The 27523-nt window shown below is 40.0% G+C and overlaps 1 long non-coding RNA gene across 2 annotated transcripts; it reads right to left on the bottom strand.

The window, feature by feature from the left end:
* Window positions 1–1036: 1036 nt before the first annotated feature.
* LOC132026215 (uncharacterized) lies at window positions 1037–27523 on the bottom strand. Of its 2 annotated transcripts, none has more exons than XR_009406833.1 (5): window positions 27387–27523; window positions 11158–11320; window positions 4443–4777; window positions 2392–2480; window positions 1037–1324 (listed from the first exon to the last, which is right to left on the bottom strand). It is a non-coding gene; the product is annotated as an uncharacterized LOC132026215 (long non-coding RNA). The 2 variants fall into 2 exon arrangements; XR_009406832.1 differs by lacking the exon at window positions 27387–27523 and adding an exon at window positions 11561–11764.

Here is a 27523-nt window from a genome sequence, read left to right as displayed (position 1 = left end):
AAGACCCAGAACAGCATGAGCCAATCTGTTGTTCACCTTTGCTCATCTGGGACTCCACTGGCCTGTACAGGGCCTCCTCGTTTTCAGTGTATTTCAATTTACTCAAGCGGCTCATTTGAGCTGTTTTATTTCTTCTCCCCAGATGTATGCCCATCCATGAAATGTCTATGAGTAATACTCTGGTTTCATAAAGCACATTAAATAAGCCCCTGCATGAGTTTGCATCACTTATTCCCCACTCCCTTCGAACGTGGTTTATGCAAAGCAAGCTGGCTGGCTGTTAATAAATGGATGGCAGGCAGCAAAGCAACATCATGTCCATTGTTCAGCTTGGTCCCCTCCACTTTACACTGGGCGAAGCTGGCTCATCTCGGTGAAGAAACTCTCTGCCTGGTGATCTTTCTTATATGCACATTCTTAAACTGTTGGGCTGCTGCAACAGAATACCATACACTGAGTCACTTCAGAGTGACAAAAATTTATTTCTTGTTGTCTGGAGAGTGGGAAGTCCAAAATCCAGGTGTGGGCAGATTCGGTGTTGGGTGAGAACACACTTCTGGGTTCGGAGAAAGCTCTCTTCTTGCAGAGTCTTCACAAGGCCGAAGAGACAAGGGAGCTCCCTGGGGTCCTCTCTTATGAAGTCACTCTTCCCATTCATAAGGAATCCACCTTCACGACTTAATCACCTCCCAAAAGCAGTCACCTCCTAACACCATCACACTGGGGTGAGGATTTCCCATGAATTTGAGAGGGTACACACAGAGCTTGCCTCTTGACTATGCATTTCCATATGCTTTAGACTTAACACATAGTTCCCTACAAGCACAACATAAATGTAAGTTCTCATTACTGCTTGCATTATCACTTTGCTACCATCTACTTTACTAGGACAATCATAAAATTACATATTCTCCCAATCGTCGGGTAAAATATAGAATGTTTTTTCCTGTGCACAAGACAAACACATATCAAATTTTATAATAACTTTAAAAAATATTATTTTATTGGTATTTTTATATGACACTCAGTACTTCCCTTTACGCATCACCTCTTCACATAATACAGAAGTGGTCCCTCAGTGACTGTATGGAGTTTCACTGTTGCAAATGAAAGAGAAGTTTCTTCAATCACCTCTTCCCCCATACAAAGGAAGTAATTGTCTACAAGGACTCACAGACAGGGTCAAAGGAGACCGCCCTGGTGAAAACGTCAAACTCGCCTCACTTGGACCACACTGGAAGGAGGGAAGAGTAGGGGTGGTCTCACCCTCTGCCATGTGGCTTCAAGCGGTTCTAGAGAGCTTTGTGTGCAGTCTTTGAGGCACCTGCAGAAAAAATAAAATTAAGTAACAGTAACAGTTTATAGAAATAAATAAGTAAACATAAAAAAGCCATTGAGTTTATATTAATTATGTATTTAAATTTCAAGACCTCGTACAGAGGACAATATGATGAGCAGAGCTGCCTTACCATGGGCTACATAGATTGCCTCCCAAGCGGTGAGAACCCAGGCACGTTTAATCAAAGCCAGATGGTAATTCGTCAGGGACAATGAAGATTCTAGGAGCCCTCAATTGTTCTCTTTCCCTCACATCACCCCCGGCTCTACTTGCGCAAATCCCATTGGTTCTACAACCAAAGTGTAACTGTTTACTTTTTTTTTCACACTTGACATAGCCAGAATTACTTTGTCTCAATAACGAGGTCTGCCTCCTATTCAGTCTACCTTTTATACCCAGACTTCATTCATACACAGCAAATAGGAGATCAAATTATGTCATTCTCCTGCTTAGGTTACTTAAGGTTACAGCCTGAAACCTCTCCTCTGGTCCATAAGGTCTTAAAAGATTTAGTTCTCTTCTATCTTTCCAGATCATGTTTCCTCCTGCTCTCACTGCATTTTGGCTAGAACAGTCTCCTTTCTGTGACTCAAAGCAAATCAAAGTTGATTTCTTTTTTTGTTTGTTTTGTTTTTAAGATCTATTTATTTATTTATTTATTTGACAGACTACTTGAAATCACAAGTAGGCAGAGAGGCAGGCAGAGAGAGAGGAGGAAGCAGGCTCCCTGCTGAGCAGAGACCTGGAATCATGACCTGAGCCGAAGGCAGAGGCTTTAACCCACTGAGCCACCCAGACACCCCTCAAAGTTGATTTCTCTTCAAGGGACTTTTCACTGCTGCTGCTCCTCCCTTGACACTCCTCCCTTTGGTTCTTTGTGTCACCCATATCTTCTCTGAGATATCAGCCCTGACCTGCCATGCATGCTCATCTACTGCCTCCCAAGGGCCTGCTGTTTTCTTCATAAACCCATCACCACCTAAAATACCCTCATATTTTCATGCATTTCATTGTTTATTTACTTAAACCTGCCTTTGTCACAAAAATGTTACCTTCAGGAGGACAGAGACAGTCCTGATGAGTCTTTATCATGACTGAAGACCCAGGTTTCCAGGGCAGTCTCTGGCATAGTATGGGCACTCTGAAAAGAGTCAGCAAGTAAATGCACATATAGGAAGATGAAGGGAAGGGATGAATGGCTTTGGCAGCTCTCTGCTACTCAAAACTCATCCGATCCTCAAACGTACAAGGTCTTTGGCCTCATAGGAAGTTCAACATCTTAAAATCTATGTTTGTTTCTTTTTTTTCAATGAGCCAACAAATTCATGATAAGTCTCAGTCCAACTGGAAAGAAAGGAGGCAGATATTATGTACAAATACTTTCTTCTTTTAGGTTTGACTCATGAACTGAGAAGGTCTGGGCCCACCAGCTGGGACATCAATGGTCCCAGCTGCAGAGAGCTGAGATGACTCAGGGAAGGAGCCTAAGGAACAGGACTGATGATGCCAAGGCCTCCGCTCACCCTGTTCTCTGGTGGCACATTATTTATACCTCTATTAAAGTCCTTACTATGGGTTTGCATTGTATAGAGGACTGAATACGTCCTCCACTACCAGCATGTGAGCTCTGCAGACAAGAACATGTATCAAATTCATCCTTTTGTTCTCACAGCACCCACAACTCTGCTTTAGTAGATGTGTTCAATAAATATTAGATGAAGTAAATGTCTCCTCTCCAAAGCCCTCTCAAAATTCTGCCTTTGGAACTAAGTAGCTCATGACATAGCAGTTATTTCATAGGAATAAGGGATATATATATGAACTGAAATAAAAATTTCAGAATCATTCTATGTGCTTTGTTATTTTTTTCTCCAGATCCATTTCTTTGCCTTTCTCTGCCATGCTGGTACCTGGAGTAGGCTGACTTCCGTAGGCAGCTTACTCACATTCTCTTGCAAACTGGCAATGATAAGTATGTAGAGGAGATTGGAAAGTGAGAGAAGAAAGATCAGAGTATTTTGTCTTCTTTCACTCAGTTCCTTAAGGGCAGCCCCAAGTCCATGGTTCTGGTTTTCCAGAACATTCTTTTATGTTTTACTCCTTCATTAAAAACTAGTCCTTTCTTTGACATCTTTTGATCTGCACTTCAGGGATGAGTTCTGTTTTGCTGTGACCCTGATTTCCACATTCTTGCACACCTAGAACTACCAGGGGTAGCTAAGACAACCAAATTCTTCAAGATAGAAATTTTAAGATAAAATGTTGCAAGTAATATGGAAGTTGAAGAAGTTAAGTTTAAGAAGAAGTGATGATTGTCAGAATCAAGGAAAAGACAGAAAGGTAAAAATAAAGTGAAGATCTGAATATAAATCAATGGGGTAAGAGAACAGTAGTGAAAAGCATGTAAAAAAAAAAAAAAAAAAAGCCCCTGGGAACTAGGAAGAATGTTAGAGAATTAAGGACATGGAGCCTCTGTGTAGGAGCTTCACCACTAACAAAAACGATCAGAAACAGATATGTTAGTACGTCTTCTGGAATGGACACTTACTGATTTTATGTTCAAACAGCATGTCTGAAATTTTAACCAAAGCCTTATAGAATTCAAGGGTTGGAAAAAAAGAGTGGCATTATTAATTCAACCTTTTAATAGATGTGTTTGAAATGACTCCTCACTTTGATTGTTTAGAAAACTTGGTTCCACATATTTACGGAAATTTCTTGAGAAATTCTGTATTACTAGAAAGCCATTGAAATAGCATATAAACATACCTGCATGCAACAGAGACAATGTCTCTTAATGTGTGAGAAGTCTCATCATTGGCTTCAACCTAAGCAAAACTAAATTTTGTATGTGGTCTGTCTCTTGCTCTGTCTCTGTGTCTATCTGTCTTTGTCCTATCTCACTAGCCCTCTCTCTCTCTCTCTCCCTCTCTCTCTTTTTCCATCATTATCTCTCTCTCATTGCTGTTGTTTAAACAGCTTTATTGAGGTGTACCTTTTATACATTAAACTACATCTATTAGGATGTCTAATTTGGTAAGTTTTAATGCATGTACATATACACCCATGAAGTCATCACCAAATCAAGAAAATGCATACATACATCAGTCCAAAATTTCCTCATGCCCTTTGGAATCCCTCCTGTTGACTCTTCTCCACCGCTACATCCATCTCCACCTGCAGGAAATCCTTTATCTGCTTTCCATCACACAGGATACCTTTAATTCTCTATAATTGCATATAAATGTAATCACAGTATATCCTTGTTTTGTCTCTCTTCTTTAGTTCAATGTAATTTGAGACTCTTCCATGTTCAAAAAATGATTTGAAAACCATTTTTCAAAAGTCCATTCCTTTTGTTGCTGAGTAATAATCCATTGCATAAATAGATCACAGTTTGTGCACTTCTCTGTTGATGGCCATCTGGATACTTCCAGTCTGAAAATAATAAAAACGAAACCTCTGAAACCTATGTACAAGTCTTTGTATGAACACATGCTTTCATTTTATTAAATACTTAATAATGAAATGACTGGCTCATATGATAGATTTTTGCTTAACTTTGTCAATTTTTTTTCAAAGTGGTTATACCATTCTACATTTTCTCCAGTAATGCATGAAAGTTTCAGTTCCTCCATAGCCTTGCCAATACATGATATGGTCACACTTTTTCATTTTAGCCATTTTAATATGGAGATTGTGGAATTTTATTGTGATTTTGATTTGCATTCCCCTTATTTGCCATCCATGTACTCCTTTTGGTAAAGTATCCACTCAGTCTTTTGACCATTTCTTTATTGGGTTGTTTTCTTTTCTTTTCCTTTTTTTCCCTTGTACTTAAAGAGTTATTTATGTATTCTGAATATAAGTCCTTTGTTGTGCATATAATTTTCAAATATTTTAGTCTATGGCTTGTTCTTTTTATTCCATTAACAATGACTTTCTTTATTAGACTTTATTATCATTATTATTTTTGTTATTATTTTGATGAAATCTAATATATCAATTTTCTTTTCTTACATTGTGTGATGTCTTTTTTTTTTTTTTTGAAGATTTTATTTATTTGAGAGAGAGTTGGAGAGAGAGCATGAGCAGGGGGAAGGGCAGAGAAGAGGGAGAAGCAGACTTCTGCTGAGCACAGAGCCTGACTTGGGATTCAATCCCAGGATCCTGGGATCATGACCTGAGCCCAAATCAGACACTTAACTGACTGAGGCACCCAGATGCCCCAGCTAACACTGTGTTTTGGAGACCATATCTGAGAAAACTTTGATTAACCCAGTTTATTCTATATCTTTTCTATATTTTCTTCTAGAAAATTAAAATTTGGGGGTTTTACATTTTGAGATCATTCTTGTATACAGTGAAAGTGTGTGTCTGGGTTCAATTTTTACATATGGATATCTTATTGGTCCAACATCACCTGTTTAGAAAAAAAAAAATCCTCTTTCCATTGAGTTACCTTCATATCTTTTTGGTAATCAGTTATCCATATAGATGTGGATATATGTTATATTCTGTTTTTATATACATGTCTATCCTGTATCAGTACAATACTGTCCTGGTTATTGAAGGTTTACAATAAATCTCATGTAATGAGGGTCAGTTTATTTCAACTTCCTTTTTTTTTTTTAGTTGTTTTGTTTATTGCTGGTTTTTATATTTATAAATGAAATTTAGCATTGGTTTGTTAAGTTCTGCCAAATGTCTACTGAAATTTCTGTAAGGAAAGCATTGAATTTTCCAACAAATAAATATGTTTTATCTCTCCATTTACTTAGGTTTTCTTTAATTTCTCTCAGGGATGTTTTGTAGTTTTCAGTGTTAAGGTCTATCATCTTTTTTCAGATTTTCCCCTAATTATTACACATTTCATATGATTTGAAATGTGAATATTTTGAATTTTTGAAATATTTTGAATATTTGAAAATTTGAATATTTTCAAATCTATTGAGGCTACAAGAATCAAGTATGGTCAATCTTGATACTTCATATGCATTTTAAAATAATGCATATTCTATTGTTGTTGGATGAAATATTCTATAAGATCAATTTTGTGATGGTAGTAGACCATGTTTTTTCACTATTTTATATCTTTATTGATTTTCAATTTTCTCATTCTATTAATTATCTGATAAAGAAGTATTAGTCTTTGTTTATAGTTGTGGGTTTTTTCTATTACTTCATAGATTTTCATTACTTTTGTTTCATATATTTTGAAGTTCTGTAATTGAATGCATGAGCATTTAGTATTGTGTTCTCTTGATAAATGGACTTAATTATCATTATAAGTTAACATTTTTTAGACCTGGTAATATTTCTTGCTCTAAAATCCATTGATTTTAGTAAACTACTCATTCCAGATATCTTTTAATTAGTGTTGGCATCGTACATAGTTTCCCATTTATTCACTTCAAATCCATTGTTTTTTTACATTGAATGTACCCTTCTTTTGGTCCTTGCTTTTGATCTGATCTGGTCATCTATGACTTTTATATGGGATTATTTGGTCCATTTATATTTAGTGTGATTATTGATCAGGCTAGGATCAAATCTATTTAAAATACTATTTCATTTTCCTCTTTTTCTGCCTTCTTTCAGATTAATTGAGTACTTTTAGGATTCTATTCTTTCACCTTTGTTAGATTTTAAATTATAAATCTCTGCCATATTATTTAGAGGATACATTGGGGTTTACAGTATATATCATCAGCTTATTATAAGCTACCTACAAGTGACAATGTACTTTTCACATATGGTATAAATCTCACAGTAGTATACTTCATATTCTCCCCATCCATCTTTTATGCTATTATTGCCATACATTTCACTTTTATTTAGGTTATAAAAATCCCCACACAAGACTGATATTATTTCTGTTTAAATGTAATTATTATTTACATATTTAAACAATGAAAAAAATCCTTACTTATTTATCCATGTTGTAGCTCTTTTTAATATTCTTTATTTCTTTGTTGAGATTCAAATTTTATCTGCTATCTTTTTATTACCCTCAAGGACTTCCTTTAACTTATTCTGTAGTGTTGACTGTGCTGGTGATGAATAGTTTCAACTGATGTCTGAAGAAGTCTTTATTTTGCCTTCAAACAAAAAGATATTTTTACTGAATTTAGGATTCTGGAGTAACATCTTTTTTTTTTTTTTAAGTACTTTAAAGAAATTGCTTTACTGTCTTCTTGAATCCATTGTTTCTCTCTCTCTCTCTCTCTCTCTCTCTCTCACACACACACACACACACACACACGCACACACACACACAAATCTGATGCAGCATTTATTGTTGATTCTTTGTATGTAATGGGATTTGCCTCCAGATGCTTTTATGATTTTTTTATCATTGGTATGAGCAAAGCATTGTGTTGGTACAATTTTCTTCATGTCTTTTGCATTTAGGGTTCATTAAACTTCTTTGTTCTGTGGGATTATGTATTTCATCAAGTTTGAAAAATTGGGGGCCATTATTTCTTTAAATATTTTTCTTCCTCACCCCCTTCCCCAAGAACTCTATGTAGGTATGTATGAAGTCTCTATGACTCTTCCAAAACTCAGTCATGTTCCTTTAACTGTGTATTTATTTGGGTCTTTTTCTGCACTTAATTTTGGAAAGTTTTCAGTGCAATATTGTTAGTCATTGATATTTTATGATCTATTGTTATTTCTTTCCAGTATGTATAATAATCTTAGACATGGTTTTATTTCTAAGAGATTTATGTGGGTTTTTAAAACTATCTGCTATGTTTCTACTTAATATTTTGAATATAAGGAATTAAGTTATAATAATTGTTTTAGTACCCTTCTCTGATAATTTTAACATTTATGTCAGTTCTGTATTGGTTTTGATCAATTAATTCTTCTCCCTACTATAGGTTGTATTTTCATCCCTTTTCAACATGCCTAGTAATTTTTGATTGGATGCCATACATCATGGGCTTTATCTTCTTTGATTCTGGATATTTTTGTTTTCCTATATACATTCTTAACTTTTTCTCTAAAATTTAGTTAAGTTACTTGGAATAATTATTTTGTACTATCAAGGCAATATTCCTCTGAGTATTCTATCAGTGCTTCATGGATGAGACCATGTCACTCCAGGCATGTACCCCTAGTTCTTTTAGGTGACGCTTTTCCTAACCTGCCATAGTTTCCTCACATAGATATATTAATTAGTACTCGGGTGAATATTCAAGGTGACCCTGCACAGATCTCTAGAGTTCTCTATCTGTACAGCTCTCTCTTCCCTGGTATTCTGTCCTGTGAATTCTAGCTACCTTGATCTTCCTGGTCTTTCAACAATGTCTCCTCAAGTCAGAGAGTCCATCTGTCTCCAACTTTGTCAACTTTGTCAACTTTCTCCTTCCTTATCCCATGATGAAGGAACTCTTTCCATATAGTACCATGAGGCAATGACAGGCAACTCCATTTGTTTACATGATGTCTGGTGTTCAAATACAATTGTTTCTTGTGCTCCATCCATTTCAGTTGTTTGATATGGGGAGGCAAATATAGTGCCTATTATCCTATCTTGTTTTGAAGTGTTATTATGTTTGCCATTTTAATGTTTTTCTTAAAAAAAAAACAGAGTTTGGAGAATAAATAGTTTAAGTCTAGAGAGCTTGAAGAATGAGGGTGAAACATAAGTCAACAGCAGGAGGCAGTGAGGAGTTTAGGTAAAGGCAGAGTAGGGGTTTGGAGCAGGTAAGATCTTAGTAACTAATAGTGACTCATGAAGTAAGGGAATAGGAAGGTAATATAAGAACTACAAATATGGATTTCTCTAGGTTTGATTCACATGAAAATTTTCAGGATACGCAATTAAGTTTGAATTATTTAAAAATTAATTTTGATTGTTGGACTATGTCTTCTGTTTTGATTTATTTTATTTTTTTAAGATTTTATTTATTTATTTGACATACAGAGATCACAAGCAGGCAGAGAGGCAGGCAGAGAGGCGGGGGGAAGCAGGCTCCCACTAAGCTGGGACCCTGATGTGGGGCTTGATCCCAGGACCCTGGAATCATGGCCTGAGCCAAAGGCAGAGGCTTTAACCCACTGAGCCACCGAGGTGCCCCTGTTTTGATTTATTTTAAATTGATTTGTTTAAATACTATGCCATGAACAAACTAGGCAATGGTTTTTATGCAGATTATATTGTCATGGAATTCAAAAGTCTGTATTGTTCCATGTGCTTTTCTTTCTCTTTGGAATGTGATTCCAACTTAACCTTACTAAACTCCTTACATCCTTGTACAGTCAGCAGAAGTGTCACATCCCCTGTGAAGACTGCCCCTCTGCCACCCAGGCTAAGCCTGCTTCTCTCCCTTCTTTGCTTCTCTGGGTCTTCCCTTATGTATACATGAATTCTAACACATTTGGCATCATAGGGCACTTAAGTGTTTATCTGTTGTTTTCCTCAGTAGACTGAAGTGTATGAAGGCAGGAACCACACCTCAATCACTTTTTATAGTTTCTTAGTGCTTGCATAATATTATATATACTCCTTTCCTATTTCTCCTTCTACTATATATTGAAATATTCCTCATCTGATGGATATGTGATTTATACCTCACTTTTTGTCCCAGACTTAATCCTGCAAAAAGCTGCAATTGTCACCTAGTATAGTCTTATATGCCTATTAAAATAATGAATTGCTTTTACCAATTTGGCATTACCTGAACCATGTGCTTTATTATATGGTTCCAAACCTGGCTGTGCATCGTATTCCATTTCAGATACACAAAATCAAAATTTCAGAAGAGTGATTCCCAGGAATACCAATTTTTAAATGCTCACCAGAGTGAGTCTAGTCATTGACAGATATCTGTCTTTATTCCTAATTTAATGTGCTAAGATCTGGGACTGCCTTTCGGGACTGAAGCATTATGGGAGAGGTGGTTGCCCAGGGACCTAGTTAAATTTGAAGATTTACAATAGAACCAAGATGGTAAAGGACAAAAGGTTTGGATGAAGATATAAAAATTAATATAGACACATACACACCTCTATTTCCTATCTAGGCTGGTGAGTATAGTTAGCAAATATGTGTGTATTTATTGAAAGGGATAAACAACTGGATGGTAGGTGTCCTTGCCATTTGAATAAGTGAGTCTATTAAGAATAAATTATGTATGGTCACTTTTTTTTTTTTTTTTCCCTGTCCCTCTTTTGCCATTTTCTAGGAATCGCATCCCATAATTTGGTTGTAATAAAATGTGACTGCTTGGGAAATGTTCACAGAGTTGGCATTCATTTGCATGCTACTGCCATTTCAGCCCAGGGCATTCTCTCCTTCTTCCTGGTTCTCCCTCATCTCCCCGCCAACCCCCCTTGCAGAGCACTGATGAGATGTGACAACAGAAAACACAAGTGCATTTCCTCGAGATTTACCAACATCCAGAAGGAAAGCTCAGAGGAAAAGGAACAATAGAAAAGGGGACTTGCGGAGGGAAGACAGTTCCTAAGCCTATCATTTGCAAATGTCAGCTCCATTCTCAGGGAGCTCTGGAGACTGTTAAGCAAACCTGTTTCTAATGAATACAACAAGAGCCATTTGAATCCTCTAGACTTGAACCAGTCACATTTAACAGATCACCCAGTCTATCTTCCATTATCCTCAGAGGCAGCCAAGGCCTCACAGCTTCTTTTCAATTTCAGCTTCAAATGGCCCAAGCGATGGACTTCAACAGGATTCAGTAGGTAAATGATGTGCGAGGGTTAATATACTTTTCCCACAATATTATATAACTGCTATATACTTTCTAGTGTTATGTACTCTAATATTATATAATTACCTTACTCACCCCATTCTCTTAACACATTGGATTTCAGTGATCAATTAATCTTCATTACTTATTAATACAGTCAGAGGAGTAGCACAGAAATGTGTAGAGCCGGTAGATTTTCTTCTCCACTCCACTCTCACATTCATTATCTGGGTAAAACATATCCTCTCCAGAGCTGTTTCTACATATGTAAAAATGAGACGAAATTTCACCTTAACTTAAATGTTTGCTGCAAGAAAACAAGGCAAGGATGTATTTAAAAAGTATAAAGTAATAGAAAAATATGAGTTCATACAACTATCGACATCATTACTTCCATATATCTAGCTGACTTTTTACTTCAAGGAGTTTTGTGTTGAGTTACATTCCATAAAACGGAGAATATTCTGTTCTACAATGTTACTTGGTGGAACAGGCTCACCATTCCTTTAGTTGGCTGCTTCAATTCACAAATCATGCTTGTCATTCTGAATTCTCTTCGCTTTACCACCATATATCTGATCCAGAGGGGTCCATTGAGCAAGAATATTAAATTGGGCACAGTGCTGATAAGATTCTCCATCACCTTCTTCCAAGGACATTAATTCCACTGGATCCGGTTCTTACACACTTCTTCCTATGGTCCCACTATGATCTTCCCCAAACATAGAAATTATAACAAAATTATAGACCAAAAAATTAGTAACAAAGGGCTGATTTTCTTTAAGTGAAGAAGGTACTGGCCCTGAGGAAGAATTTGTACTGTTTTGCATTTATGAGATTATTTACCTCTATTGATGGTAATGCATTGTTTTATACTAAAGAGTAATTTAGCACAAATAAATAGGACATTATGCTACTCTATGTACTTCTTCAGACAAATGAATCTGCGAGAGGTACTTCCCCTCTGGTTGGGATTTCTTAAAGAACCACATGCCTCTCAATAGTTCCGATGCCCAACTGTCACTTCATAGCATCTGATGTGATGATGTTCTTGTTTTAGCTACTTTCATACAAAACAAACAAAAAAACAAAAACCCAAAAGTCAGAAGTGGGGGGATGAGCAACAGGAGAATGAGAAGAATAAAAAGGAAGAAAGGAGAGAGGGAAAAGAAGAAAAGGGGGAAAAATAAGAGAAGTAAGGAGAGGATTATAGGTAACATACTGTTACATTTTGAGATGAATATTCATTATAATATATGCTGAATGCAGTAAGATTTTCTTTTTCTTTTCTTTTTCTTTTTCATTTTTCCTTTTCACTGTTCCAGGTATTCCCATTGGCAATACCTGGAACAGTGACTAATGAACATGCATCAAAGATTGCAAATTCAACGGCAAATGGTAAGGGATGCAGAAGGGGAAGCACTTTATAAGATGAGTACAAATGTCTTGTTTAAAATGAACTATAATAATGCTTTATGTTTAAAAATCACTTTTAAGCATTAAAGCATCTCCACATTTCATTTTATATAATGAAGAATATCAGCAGAATCATATTTAATATTTTTGGGGGTCCCTGGGTGGCTCAGTTGGTTAAGCATTTGTCTTCAGCTCAGGTCATGGTCCTGGGGTCCCCTGCTCAGTGGGGAGCTTGCTTCTCTCTCTCCCTTTGCCTCTCCCCCTGCCTCTTGTGTTTTCTCTCTCTCTCCATGTCAAATAAATAAATAAAAATACATTAAAAATAATAATAATAAAAGAATTATTTAATATTTTTCTTGAGAACTGGTTAGTACCCCATTCATAATCTTGTACCAACTAAACTGGTCAAAACTTGTTTCCACACAAGCCATATTCAACCCCGTTTAGATCAATTTTGCTCTTTTGTGAGATGATCAGAATTGGAAGGCTATCTGTGGTAGGAAGGTGTAGACAGAAAAGGGCCTGTAATCTCATACACTCACTGAGGTACAGCAGATACGCAGGTGGGAGGAAAAACTGTGTACTCTGATATGGAGCAGAAAGTAGAATTCAGAAGGATGCCTTTGGTGATGGTTCTGACAAGTAGCTGTCCTCAGGCAGCTGAACCAGAAACAGGAGGGTGCCCAAGCCAGCCAATGTGTGGATAACAACAGGCAATACCATGGACTGTGTTAGTAGGTTAATACATTAGCAGGTTCGGGCCCTGCCAAAGTCTGATTTTCAGGTATCACCAAAACACTGGGGGCATGGTGAAGAAGAGACTGGGTGGGGGAAGGAGGAGAGGATACAAAAAGTAGGAGAGAAAGTGAAGACTTATTCCCAATAAGAAGGCAGAGACCAGGTTCCTAGGATTATGGTACAAATCCTAAACCATAAGAGCCGCAGAAATGGCTTGATGCTAAGTCACCTGAATGTTGAACAAGAACTTCATGAATTCCTACCATGGAAAGGGGAGGGTTAGCTCTGATATTGGGACAAGAAGTTTCTAGAAAAAGATCAGTGGGGTTAGGGAGGGTTATGGGCTCCAAGTATTGCTACCTTACCTCAATGTGTAAGGGTCCCCAGTGCCTAGGGTCTCCAAATCATCTGGTTCTTTGTGTCAAGTTATAATATTTAACTGTTAGGTAAAATTCCCATGTTAAAACTTTATAAAATGCAGTATGGGCCAAGCAAAACATTTCCAAGGTCTGTTGGTTTTAAATCTCTGTGATCAACTACAGAATTTAGCCCTTATTTATATTCAGTCATAAAGTTCTCTACCTTTTTAGTGTATATTATTCTTTTTCTGTCAATTAAATTTTAGGCCAGAACTGTCACCTTGTCACTGGTGATAGTTTTCATGGTTCCTAATACTGTGCCCAATAAATACTGATGGATCAACTGATTGCACATGGTAGTATACAGCACGAAGATTAAAATGCAGAAGACATATTGGCATATTATGGAAGGGAGTAGAAAAATAATGACTTTGTCCTAACATCCCTTAGGAATTGATAAAACATATTAGCAGGAAAGTCTCTGTCAAGAACAACAATAACAACAACAAACAGAAGCTAAAACTGAAGCATAGAAACAAACAATCAGGGGCACCTGGGTGGCTCAATTGGTTGAGCATTTGTCTTCAGCTCAGATCATGATCCAGAGGTCCTGGGAGCAGGCCCCACATCAGGCTTCCTGCTCAGCGAAAAGTCAGCTTTTCTCTCTCCCTCTGCCCCTTCCCCCATTCATGGTATCTCTCTCTCCTTCTCTCTTTCTCAAATAAATAAAGTCTTCAAAAATAAACAAACAGAAAACAGAAGTACACAATTCATTATTTTAGGAATAGAAAGTGTGTGAAACAAAATCTCACAAAATAAACAACTTGGCAAATAATCCTGCTGATAAATGGAGAAATATCTGAAGATGATTCTCCAGCTACCTGGAAATAGGAGGGAAAAAGGAGAGAGAAAAGATGAACGAGAAAAAGAAAAAGACACAGAAAACCAATAAGGATGTTGGAGCAGAGGTTAAAAAGAGCACATAGAAGTTTGAGAGAAGATTCCAGTACATTTGACATGGTCCCAAGCGAGAAGCAGTGGTGTGATGTTGCAGAGCTGGATCATATAGGCTGCTCAGAGTTGACTTCTGTCTCTTCCAGCTCCCCACTGGTAACTTGAAATGAGTAGTGGAGGAAATGTTGACACCAGGGAAATCGGCAGGTGCTACAAATAAGAGCATCTTTCACTCCCACCCCCAAACATCTTCCCAGCAAAGGTTGTTAAGCATTTCCCAGTAGATCACTGTATCATATAGAAATTCATGACTCCCTATTTTTCAGAAACAGCAGCTGGAAGTTTAGGTGTGAGGACAGTCAGAAGCCAGGGAAGAAGCATAAGCAAGCCAGCAGCTCTCCTCTGGGGGATTCCTGCCCCCCCTCCCCACACCTTCTCCTCCGTCCCCCCACTGCTGCTGTCAGCCTGACTCCGTGGCTGAGCTCACAGATGCCCAACTTTGGTCCCTTTGAAAATGAGGTCTCTTACTAGCATCTGGCAGCAGTATCTGGGACAGCTTGGGCTGCCTAGACCCATGGTAAACTGTAGGTCAGTTACTGGACCTCTCCCAACCACCCAGCCCAGACTATCACTACTCAGGTGCTGGGGGTGGTCTGAGGGGTGGGATAAAAGGAGAGGCTGACAAGCCTACAGGGAAGAAAGTAGCTCTCTGGAAACTTCAGTTGGCCTATGAAATAATGTCTTTGCGCTCAGCTGGGATCGATGTGGATCTGGCTCATTAAACAAAACCCCATATAAGAAAAGGTAAATTTGGTAACAAGTATTTATTTTAATAAAGAATTCACCATAGGATAACATTAAATAACCGGCTTCCTGAGTGCACTCACATAAAATCTTTTTAAGAGCACTGCCATTACAGAAAGTGAGCTAATGTTTAAGAGGAATATACAATGACTCTTTAGGGAAAAGAGTGCTTTAACCACTGAGAATAATTGTGGGTCTGCTTTAAAATTTAGGAAGTCACGGTTTCTATGGCTCTGCTATAATAATTTCTCTACTCTGCACTGTGGCTAACTCATCACGAAGAGTGTAACTGAAGGAGATGGTAGCTTAGAAAAGGTAGGGATTGAAGGGGCTGAAAACAACAAGCTCCAGATTCCATTACCTTGTCAAAACAGATGAAATATTATTTATATATCAATTGAAATAGTCACTGAACACATTGACAATAACTCAGTAGCTTTCCATTTCCACAAAATATTAAAATTGGAATTCTATCAACGTATGGTCCTTAAAAATATTAAAGTTAGATCACCGGGGGTTGTAAATCCTGCCAAGTCTTTAATGGATCAATTTTGTTCTGCTACCCATGAAACTCAGTTAAGCACATTAGCTTTCGTACTGTTGTTTGCAACTTAACCAGGTACTACCAAACAACTGTAATTTTGTCCCCAATCTGAAAAAACGGATGGAGTGGGGGGGAGGCAGATCCAGAAAAAAGAAAAGGAAGAATTTATGGAGGACTCGCTGTTTGGGTCATACTAGAGGAATTCATGCAAGTTTTCTCATTGTATTCCCCCAAGAAAACAACACAAACCTCAAGACTATATAACATCTGTTTTACAAATGTGCATATTCTAAGAGAGATGAATTTGGCTTGCCCAAAGTCACGGAGATGGCTGTTCTGTGTCAGAGCTGGGCTTTTGAGTCTATAGGGCTCAAAAACCTATTATCTGGGAAGACTTTGTTGATGTCCCCCAAATGGTACACATTTTATAAAATTAGGAAACAACAGAAGTATTTAAAAAATAAATTAAAATATGGATTAATTATCTAGAAGTGCTCCTGGTTTATTTATAGTTCTTGCCTTTCAGTATTTTTCAATACATATTTTTTTTTCCATTTTATGATGTTCTATTTTCCTTCTTACAGAAAGAATACATCTTTATTGTAGAAAATACTGAAAAGTATAGAGAAGGTAAAAGTCATCTATTATTCACTACAGTTCCTGGACCAGGGAAATAATAAGCTGATTAATAAATGGTATATTTTCCTATTTATTGTTCTACATTTGAAATTATACTATCTGTGGATAGAATTCTGTATCAACTAGAGCGTGAGTATGTTTTGTGAAAGACTACATAATTTTCCATTGTATGAATTTACCCTAATTTATGTAATTGTTTCCCTTTTATTATAAAGATGGGTCATTTTCAGTTGTTCAATAGTACAGTGAATATGCTGGCTCTGTAGCCCATCTTGAATCATTTTCTTAGGAAAAATTTCTACAAGTGAATCATTAGGTTAAAGCACCTGAGTTTTTGTTTTTTTTTTTTAAGTTCTTGATACATATGGCCCAAATTGCTTTCCAAAGTGATTGTACCAATTTACAAACCCACCTGCAGAGTCCAAGACTGATTTTAGCTCTAATAGGGTTTTTACACTGATCAAAATTTGTTCCCTCTTGCTATTATTCCTAAGGACTCTGCTCTTTCCTTCTTAGCACTTACCGAAATTTGTAGGCCCCTTTGCTTATTTATTTAATGTAAACCTATTTTATTAACTGTAACCCCAGTGAAAACAGGAACTAACTCTCTCTTTCTCTCTCTCTCTTTTTTCCACCATTAAACATCCAGTACTTATCCACTTAGGGCCCAACACAGAAGGAACAATGTCTGTGTGTGTTGGACGAATGGAGAAATTTATTCAGTAGAGGATGATTTTCCTGAGTTATTTAAACACCAGAATCATCCAGGCAAGATAACAATCCTGAAAGGATTGTCTGTAATGGTCATCCACTTTTTTAAAAAATCCCAGTAACTGAAAGATTTGCTCAGGCATTCAGTGTGAGGTCGGGTCCCAAGCTCTGGAAAAGTAGACCGTGATGTCACAGCAACCCAACCCATGTACGACGATGCATAAGGAACCCTGCAGATAGAAGTGGGGGCCCACCGTGCTTTCATGGTGGGGAGCGAGGGTGGCTGGTGAAGTTGGGGTGCGGAGTCTCACCATCTACACACAGGTTATGATTGTTCTGTTAGGTAACCATTCCAAGTAAAGCCTGCTCACTCTCTCTGAAGTCATAAAGTGAACATCAGCAAGGCAGACATTTTCATTTCTGTGGTAACTTTCAGTTGTCAAATACAGTCTTCATTTAAAAATGTGAATGCCCCCCCACAAATAACACAACACCCACTTAATAGTCCTGGTCTCAGCCAGAACTTAAAACCAGGCTTCAAAGAGAAGAGTACAGCCCACTTCTCTCTCTCCCCCCAAAACCTATTCCCCACCTTGTTTTGGTCTTATTATCCACTTCCAAGGGGGTGAGGCATGAGCACAGAGAAGAAAGCAGGGCGGACATTTTTACTCAGCTGTAACCATGGTCATATGGCTCTGGGTTTTCTGGGTCCTAGCAGATGTATGGAGCAGTCTTAGTTCTCCTGCAACAGCTAGAAGGTTTGCTTAGAGCCTGCTCTGATGGCCCTGGACTGAACTCTGAATGATGTTCCTGCTGCCGCCTTCTCCCCATAAGGACTTTCCCCAGCTTCCACTAAGCTTCCAGGCAGTTTCCTGGGGCCAGACTGAAAGGGCTCGAGCCAGTTGTCCCTGCTCTGCCCCGCCCACGACAGATTTCTGATTTATGAAAAACACAAATCCTTTGCTCCCACAAGCAAGTCACGGTGCAGAAGCATCTCTCCTTTGCTTCCCCAGATGTAGCAGGGGCACGTGCTTCCTTCCTCACATCCTACAGGAGTTGGCACCAGTCTGTGTCCTTGGTAATCCCATGGAAGCTTCAGCCTCCTACGGCAGGGAGGAGACAGGCAGATATTGCTTCTCCACCTGCTTCATTCCCCCAGGGAACCCATGTTTTCTTCACTTCAATTTGGATATGCAACTAGTGAGACAGATCTCTTCATTAGCAAAGACCCCCACATTACCAGGCACCTAAAGGCCACCCGGGGTATCCCAAAATGGGTGGGGAGGAAGCAGATGCTAAGCAGGGGAGGTGAGGTGCTGGTGTGGTAGTTGGAACTGAGGTAGTGTGCCTGTCCAGTAGCACATGTTCCACACAAGTTTAGTTGTCTGAGGACTGAGAGACCTTTGGAGAAAAATTAGGAAAGTGTGTTGCCCTTCAAGAGAACTGTGTTTATGAAGAGGAGGGGCCAACATGAAAATGAATTTATGTATTCTCTCTAAGTTCATACCTGATACAAAGTTTAGGCACAATGACAAGCAAGCAGGGTGTCTGAAATGACTTGATTCACTTTGTTCAGGCCGATCCATAGGATACATATCCACAGGATACAAATCTGGCTTTCCTTTTCCATATGTATCCAGCCGCCACACCGCTCATTAGTGCATCCACACACCCCGGTCTCAGGGGGTCAACAGAACCAGCTTTTCACCTACTTTTGCACACCTGGCCAAAATGAGGTTGTGAACACACACAGTGGGACTGCGCCTTCATATCCCCTGTGCCTCTCTAATCTGACCACCTCAGGATAAAATTATCCCTTCGCCATCTGAGCTCTTTTTCTGTGCTCGGGTAAGCTCATTTGCTTTTCATATGCATGTGTCTTATTTCCTGAAATAGAGTTAAGACCTGTACACCTGAGGGACGGATTGTATCTTATGCTATGTCTCCATACCAAGCTGTTCTGCCTTAATTGTTAACATTCCATTTCTCCCGTTTCCTACAGGGCAAAGGCAAAACCTCTGAGCACACCATACAACTCCATTATGTTATAACTAGTTGTAACATAATTGGAGTTTTATGCATCAAAGCTTTGCACAGGCACAGATGGAAAGCAAACCCGTGGAATTCCCTCAGTAACCATGGTTTAGGCTTAGTTGCTCAATACAGAAATATTAAATATTAATTGTGTGCCAGACACCAGACACAGAGGCTCTACCTTTAAGGAGCTGGCATTGTGTTGTGAGTGCTCATCCTCTTGCTGCCCTAACAAATTACCACGAACTCAGTAGCTTAAAACAATACAAAGTTCGTACAGAGTTCTGGAGATCAGAAGTCTGGAAGGTCCTCAAGAGGCTAAAACCAAGGTGAGAGTGGGGCTGCGTTCCTTCTGGAGGTTCTAGGGGAGGATCTGTTTCCTTGCCTTTTCCAGATTCTGCGGGCGGACTGCATTTTTTGGAGCATGGTGCCTTCCGTCTCCAAAGCCATCAAGGCCTCACCTGACCTTACCTTGTACCACTCCAACCTTCCCTCTATCCTCACATTCCTTCTCTAAGTTTTCTTCTCTCATCCTCTCCTGTTAGGGACCCTTGTGACTGCATCGGGTCCGCTTGGATAATCCAGGATAATCTCATCATTTTAAGATCAGTGGATTAACGGCCTTAATGTCGTCTGCATCCTTTAATTCCCCAGGGACAGGTCATGCAGCGCATACATAGGTCTAGGGCGTGGTGTGGGGACACCTTTAGGGAGCTATCATTCTACCTGCTGTATTGACAGCGATAGTTTGGTGTAAATGAGTAAAGTCATATATTTCTTGATCAAAGAGAAGCCAGTATAGAGGCAGGTAGGGGAGAAAAGGAAGACACAAGGGTTTCTGTGATCACTTCTGCCAGAAGTGACCAGATATTGCTTTAAAAATGAGATGGCTTTGGAATGAGAGCCCTAAAAACGGTATAGTTTTTCACCAGGCTAAAGAGATGAAATAATGTAGAAGAAAGTAATTCTGAGCAAAGAGGACAGTGGGAGAGAAAAAAAAATGCTTATTTATGAAACAGCATGACAAGTTAATGCAAATTGAGAGAATTTTAAATACACTGTGAGAGCAGCACATACCAAGATATAAAATTAGAGAAGGGAGTAGGGCCATTTCATGGAAAGCCTCGCATGGTATACTGAGACTTTGGGACTTTATCTTGAAAATACTAACACTGGAGGGTTTTTAAGGAACAAGTCAGTATGTTAAGGTTTGTGGTTTTAGAACAATTACTCTAACCAAGAGTAGGGCAGGAGTAAGGCTAAGGAACTGAGTTGTGTTTCTGTCAGGAAACAATGAGAGTATGAACCGAGACAGTTGCTGTGAAGACGGAGAAGATAATTTGATGAAAAAATGATGAGTAGAATTTGCTAGACTTGGTGAGTGATTGGGTTTATAGAGAGAAAAAGAGGAGAGATTCCAGGATGACTCACAGGATTTGTTTTGAGTGACTGATATGATCCAGTGAAAAAGGACCATGAGAAGAAGAGCATGTTTAGGGATAAAGATGGAGTCATGTTCTATTTGGGATGTATTTATTTTAAGATACAGCCAACTCTCAAACAACAGGGGTTTGAACTACACTGGTCCACTTAAATATGGAATTTTCTTTTTCAATAAATACAGTGCATGGGGCGCCTGGGTGGCTCAGTAGGTTAAAGCCTCTGCCTTCGGCTCAGGTCATGATCGCAGGGTCCTGGAATCGAGCCCCGCATTGGGCTCTCTGCTTGGTGGGGAGCCTGCTTCCCCCTCTCTCTCTGCCTGCCTCTCTGCCTATTTGTGATCTCTGTCTGTCAAATAAATAAATAAATCTTTAAAATCAAATAAATAAATAAATAAATAAATAAATATAAATACAGGGCAGTACTGTAAATGTATTTTCTTTATGATTTCCTGAATACCATTTTCTTTTCTCTAGCTTACTTTATTGTAAGAATACAGCACATAATGCATATAACATATGGAATATGTGTTAACAGTTCATGTCATTGGTAAGGCCTCTGGTCAACAGTAGGTGATTAGAAGCTAAGCTTTGGGGGAGTCAAAGGTCATATGCAAATTTTTGACTGTGTAGAGGGTCAGTGCCCCTAACACCAGCACTGTTCTAGGGCCAACTGTACTTGCAAGAAATGTAATGATTTCCAGGAGGCAGTTAGTTGTACAGGTCAAAAAAATAAGACAATATAGGCTAGAAATTTATTTGTAAGAGACATCATCGTATAGATGTTAGCTGAGGCTATGACAATGGTTGAGTATGAAGTAAGGAAAAAAACAAGCCAAGGACAGAATGCTGGCTAGCACTAATATTTATAGGATGAGAAGAATAAGAGGACTCATCTCAGAAAACTAAGAGATACTAAGGAATTTGAGGAGAAAACGGAGAGAGAGAAAAAACTGTCATGAAAGTCAAAGGAAGAGACTTTCAAGAAGGAAATGATCAATAGTGTCAAGTATCAGAGGAAGGTCACGTAAGGAGATGATGATTAAAAGCCCATTGGACTTGGTGATTAGGAGGACAGGGCTGACCTTTGCTAGTATCATTGAAGAGATGAAACAGAAACCTAATTGCTGTGAGTTAAGGAATAAACTAGTGATAAGCACATTAAGACTCTACTTTCAATGTTATTAGCTTTGAAGGCAGAGTCGGCAATAATTAGAATCAAAGGGGGTTTATTTTGTTTTATTTTTCAGAAAAAGACGCAAGGAGTTCAAATTGTCATTACTGCATGAAATTCTCTGCAACTGCTTCAGAAAGAATTGGGTGCTTCTATCTCTGAACTCCTATAAAAGGGCACATACCATTGAGAACGTCTCCATAACACAGACAATATCCTGCTCCTCTTTGTAATCTCATACCTGGCCCATGGAAAGAGGTCAACAAACATTTTAAATGAATGAATGGAAGAAGGAAGGAAGGAAGGAAGGAGGGATGGAGGTAAGAAGGAAGGAAGAGACAGGAAAATGAATGAAGGGAAGTGTTTCTATTGGCTGACCAGTTTTTGGAACACAAAATTGCTCACATATGCTGGTTGGAAAATAGATTTCACTGATGTTGTTTTGTCACTGGACACCAAGAAATACGATGCTTAGGCAGTATTCAATATATTTCTTTATAACCAACAAACAATAACTGGCAGAACATTTCCCACCTTAGGGATTTAATTTTCATTACAACGCTCTCTTTATTGCTCACACTACCCTTTCTAATAAGTAACCTGAAGTAAAAGCATCCTGGAGAGATGATCCTTTAGAGAGAGTTTCACTTTACTATACAATCCTGCTGCCTGACCCCTACCGGCCTCAGGAGATGAATGGGGCTACTTTCTTTCCACATTAAGCCTAGCAAGAGAAGAGACTTCACGGGCACCCCTTGGAGAGCTGGGCATGCTTCCCCCGAAGATTGGGGTGGCTGATTTTTACCTAAGGAATACTAGAGATGAAAGATAGGCTTGCTAAGAGACAGAGGAAAGGGAAGTGGATGCACTGGAAACCAGATGAGAGGGTGTGCTTTCTGGGTACAAGATGTGAACCCTTCAGAAGAGAGCTGGCCTAAACCAACTTCAAAAGGGGTCTGGCCAAAAAGGACCACTCTGAGAGGTAGTGCACCAGAGAGAGGCTCAGGGGCTAGGAACAGTGGAATTGGGGTGAATGGCCCCTGGGAGGCCACAGAAGAGATACCTCCCATGCCAAAATAGCAGCAGGAACATTCTGGTTCCAGAGCATAGGTGGGCTAGTATGAGTGTATGAAATAAGATAATAACAGTGTAAGGCGGAGGAGACGATGGATTCAAGAGATCATGTTAGAGTAGAATAAGCAGAACCTGATGACCTACCGACTGGGGGACATAAGCGACGAGAGCAAACAATGACCATCACGTAACTTGTGATGTCATCCAGGCAGACAGGACACCCAGGAAGAGAAGGATTGGGAGGCAAGGAAATGAAAAATAAGCTCATCCGTAGATAGGTCTTCATCTTTGATGTAGATTTAGTCATTACTCAGGAGTAGTCAGTATTCCAGCATGCAGCTAGACTTACTTATTTTTTTTAATCATTGTGGTAAGAAGAAGTAACATGAGATTTATGCTCTTAACAACTTTTTTAAATATTCAATACAGTATTGTCAGCTACAAGTACAATGTTACATTAGAGTGCTCTAGTACTCTGTCTCTAGAGATAGTAGATCTACTGTTATCTTGTACAACTGAAACTTTGTACCCATGGAACAATGACTCCCCATTAAAGCCTTAAAATTTCCATCCAGGAAAATCCTCTTCCTGGCTTGTCGACAGCTGCCTCCTTGCAGTGTTCTCACAATGTAGAGAAAGGAAACTCTGGCGTCTCTTCCTCTTTTTATAAGGGCACTAATCCCATTCTTGAGTGATCCACCCCTGTGATGTGATCATCTCCCAAAGTCTTTACCTCCTCATACCTTCACATAGAGGGTTAGAACTTCAGCATATGCATTTAGGGGGAGACATTCAGCCCATTACAGTCTCCTTTTTCTTTCTTTTTTTCCCAGGTTTGACCTATGGAATTTGGGGAGGACTTTAGATATCATCCTGGAAATGGCCGTGGAGCTTGGGGTAGGACAACTGGCTATTGGTCATCATTACCTCACCTCCATGACTTCCAATAAGTTGTAATTCATGTCACCACTCCTTGTCATGCATGCTCAGGTCCCCAGGATGACCCCACATAAACTCTCTTCTGAATATCAAGGTCCCTTTGAAGTCTACAGGCCCACTCTTAGATTTCTCAAGCTCTTCCTGCGGGCTCAAGAACTCTATGAACATATTCTGGGGAGGTAATATATAGCATGGTGACTGCAATTAATAATACTGTATTATATACACATTTACAATACTGTATTGTATATATTGTACACATATACATAATACTGTATTGTATATTTCAAATATATACTTATATATTTGAAAGTTGCTAAGAGAGCAGATTTTTAAAGTTCTCACCACACACACATACAGAATATAACTATGGGAAGTGGTGGATATGTCAACTAATCTTATGGTGATTGTCATTTTACAATACGCACGTATAGCAAATCACACCAAATTTACACAATGTTAAATGCAAATTATATCTCATTAAAACTGGGGGAACAAAGAACTCCATGTTCCCTTACTCTTTTCCTCACATGATACTGTAGTAGATGAACTTTTCTAGGGGAAGAAAAAGTTTTCCTCAACCTTAGACCTGGGCTGAAAATTAGACTGACAAAGACAGGTAAACAAAAGAAAAATCATATGCATTTTTTTAAGATTTTGTTCATTTACTGGGGCACCTGGGAGGCTCAGTCAGTTGACTTCTGCTGTTGGTTGAGGTAGAGATCCCAAGGTCCTGGGATTTCATCTCGCGTCAGGCTCCCTGCTCAGTGGGAAGTTTGTTTCCTTTTCTCCCCGCCCCCACTTTCTCTCTCTCTCTCTCTCACTATCCTCTAAATTTCTTTATTTAAAGAAAGAAAGCAGCAGCAGAGGGAAGGGTAGAAGTGGAGGGAGAAAGACTCTCAAGGAAACTCCACACAGAGCTTAGAGTCTGCTGTGGGGCTCGATCCCACCATCCTGAGATCATGACCTAAGCCAAAATCAAGAGTCAGATGCTTAACCAACTGAGCCACCCAGGCTCCCCTGTGACATGAGAAGCTTCATGAGGAAATGAAGACCCGAAGAAATGGTTAAGTCTGAGTGTTTTGAAGCAGGTTTCATGACAAGTAGAAAGCCCTTGAGAGATGTGATAGGGACGAAAGTAATTAACTGCAGTCGGCTGGGGGACAGAGCAAGACCTGTTCTTTCAGATCCCTTTCTGTGCCCCTTCCTCTTCGGGGAGAATGCTCCTTCCCTCTGAGTACAGGGTGAGCACCTCTCACATAAGGGCTTAAGACCTACGTCAGGGGACGGTCACACAAGTCTTTCTACACATGCCATTTCTCAAATTCTTCAGCTTGAAATCTTCAATATGTCAAGGTGCCCTCTTTTACAGCAGCATGTCCCAAATCCTGTCACCTCGTAAACCCATCTTCATGCACAACTCCTAGAGGCCTCTCCTTCTTTGTTGCTCTTTTGTTCTGGCAAAAAGCTGGCCTCCTGCCTCGAGATCAGATAGGCAGCCTCTCCCAGCTACACCCAAGAAACTAAAACACAGTTTTCTCCACTCTGAGATTCCCTTTACACTCACCTGGGTTTATACTTTCTGCCTACTCAAGCCAAAGGATTCTAAGCTGATAGGAAACACTGCACAGGACCCATGTCCCCCTCAACTGCCCTCTGTTCCACTGCCCCTTCTCCAGGTGAGACAACACCTGTCTGATCCATTCTTGGAAGGGTTTATATCCCCTTTCCCAGGAGACGGGCAAGGAGAGTAACCAGGTCTATACCCCCTATTATGCCAAAACCTTGGCTCTTAATATTGAAAAATCTCTTTTCACTAAGTAATTGCATCCCCTGCTAAATCCACTAGAGACTTCTTGGAGAAATCCAGAGGCCAACACTTGACTTCTTGTCCCTACCTGGAAAGAGATAACAGGAGGAAGACCATGGCCTACATTTCCTAACTCCTAACCTGGTTGAATAAGGGTCTTCTCTTCCTTATTAGAGTTTTCAGAATATCAACAATTAAGTAATGAGGGATCACTGCGACTCTGGGCCAGGACTGAAGACTAAATCACCCAGGTCATTGGGTTCGGGGGATGTCTGGGTGAGCAACTCTCCCTATGGCCTCCTTCCCTGCTGTCCCATTCTTGAGAGTCACTTTGAAATACTTCAAAATGTTTTTTCATTGAATTACAAAAATGGTTATACCATTTTCTTGTTTAAAGATTTTTGTTTATTCACTTGACAGAGAGAGAGAGATCACAAGCAGGCAGAGAAGTGGGGGGAAGCAGGATCCCTGCTGAGCAGAGAGCCCGATGCGGGGCTCGATCCCAGGACCCTGGGATCATGACCTGAGCCCAAGACAGAGGCTTCACCCACTGAGCCACCGAGGCGCCCCAACCATTTTCTTTTTAAAAGCAGCTCTCTGTCTTTCGTGGCATGGTCTGAGGTTGTCATGTCTCTCCTGGAAGGATATCACCGGAAGATGGAGCCCCTCTCCTGCCCCCTCTGCCTCCCACCCTCTCTCCCACAGAATTGTCAGGAAAATTCTCGGTGTCTCTCTCCAAAGGCACCTTAACAGCTGTGAACTCCTGACCTAATTGTTCTAATGGCATTCCCAAGCTCCCCTGCTCAAGGCCAGAGAAATCACAGCCCTTTGGACCTCCAGCCAGTAATTCATGGTACTTAGTCAAACTCCGTCCCCCCGCCCCCGCCCTCCCCCACCCCGCTCTCCCTCTCTGCTCTCTCCTCACACCAGTCTGAAGCAGCTTGATCACCTGCCAACCGGTATTGATTTTTGCTTCCCAATCTCCAGGCTGGATAGAAGGAAAAGATTAAAAACAGTTTGTCAGTTTGAAGTTGAATAAGAATTCGGCACAAGGGACGTCTTAGAAATGTGAGCAAGTTGGGGGGAGGTTGGGAGTGTGGGCAGTCAAGGCCAAAGCAAGTCTTCCGGGAGTTTAACCCTTTATCCCAACCAGACCCAGAGCTTTTTTGGAGGGGAGCAGGCTGTAATCCCGCGCGCGTTCCCCTTTGCCTGCGGCTCCTGTGCTCAGATCCCTTCCGGATACTCTCTGAGCCCACAGTATCAGCACAGGTTTTCTGAGGAATGTCCCAGGCCCTAGGACAGCACTCCTTTCAAGCTCACCAATCTCGTGTAGCTCCTGGGGGGGTCATTTGGCTCGGTCACAGGAACTAGTGTCTGTACGTCTGGGGCTCCCGGGTAGTGGGGGTCCCCGGCCCTGCCTCGGCCGGGGAACCTGTTAATATTCACAGAGCAGGGTCTGTTGCTGTCCTTGTCAAGATAGAGTGGGGAGACCAGAGATATTTGCCCTTCAAAAAAATGAGTATCGTTGACTCATGAAGGATCCTTGTGGTTTCTCTGTCAGCTATAGAGATGACAAATGATTTACAAGCAGCTGTGGAAAACCTGAAGGGCCAGAGCACAGAGAATCAGCCTGTGGGGAGTCACATCCAGGCCACTAACATTCCAGTCACTCAGGAGCCAGGTGACCCACCTGCCGAGAGCTCTGGGGCTGCGCCAGTGCTGAGGCTCACCTTCCCCTTCCTGCGAACATGGTGCCTGGAACCAGGTCAGACCCGAGCTTGTGGCCACAGAAGCAAGAAATGAGAGATTCCTGTGTAATAGCGAGAA

The sequence above is a fragment of the Mustela nigripes genome, chromosome 10 (genome assembly GCF_022355385.1).
Source record: "Mustela nigripes isolate SB6536 chromosome 10, MUSNIG.SB6536, whole genome shotgun sequence".
Taxonomy (NCBI): domain Eukaryota; kingdom Metazoa; phylum Chordata; class Mammalia; order Carnivora; family Mustelidae; genus Mustela; species Mustela nigripes.
Note: the sequence above shows the minus strand (reverse complement) of the source record. Positions and strands in the feature narration are given on the sequence as shown.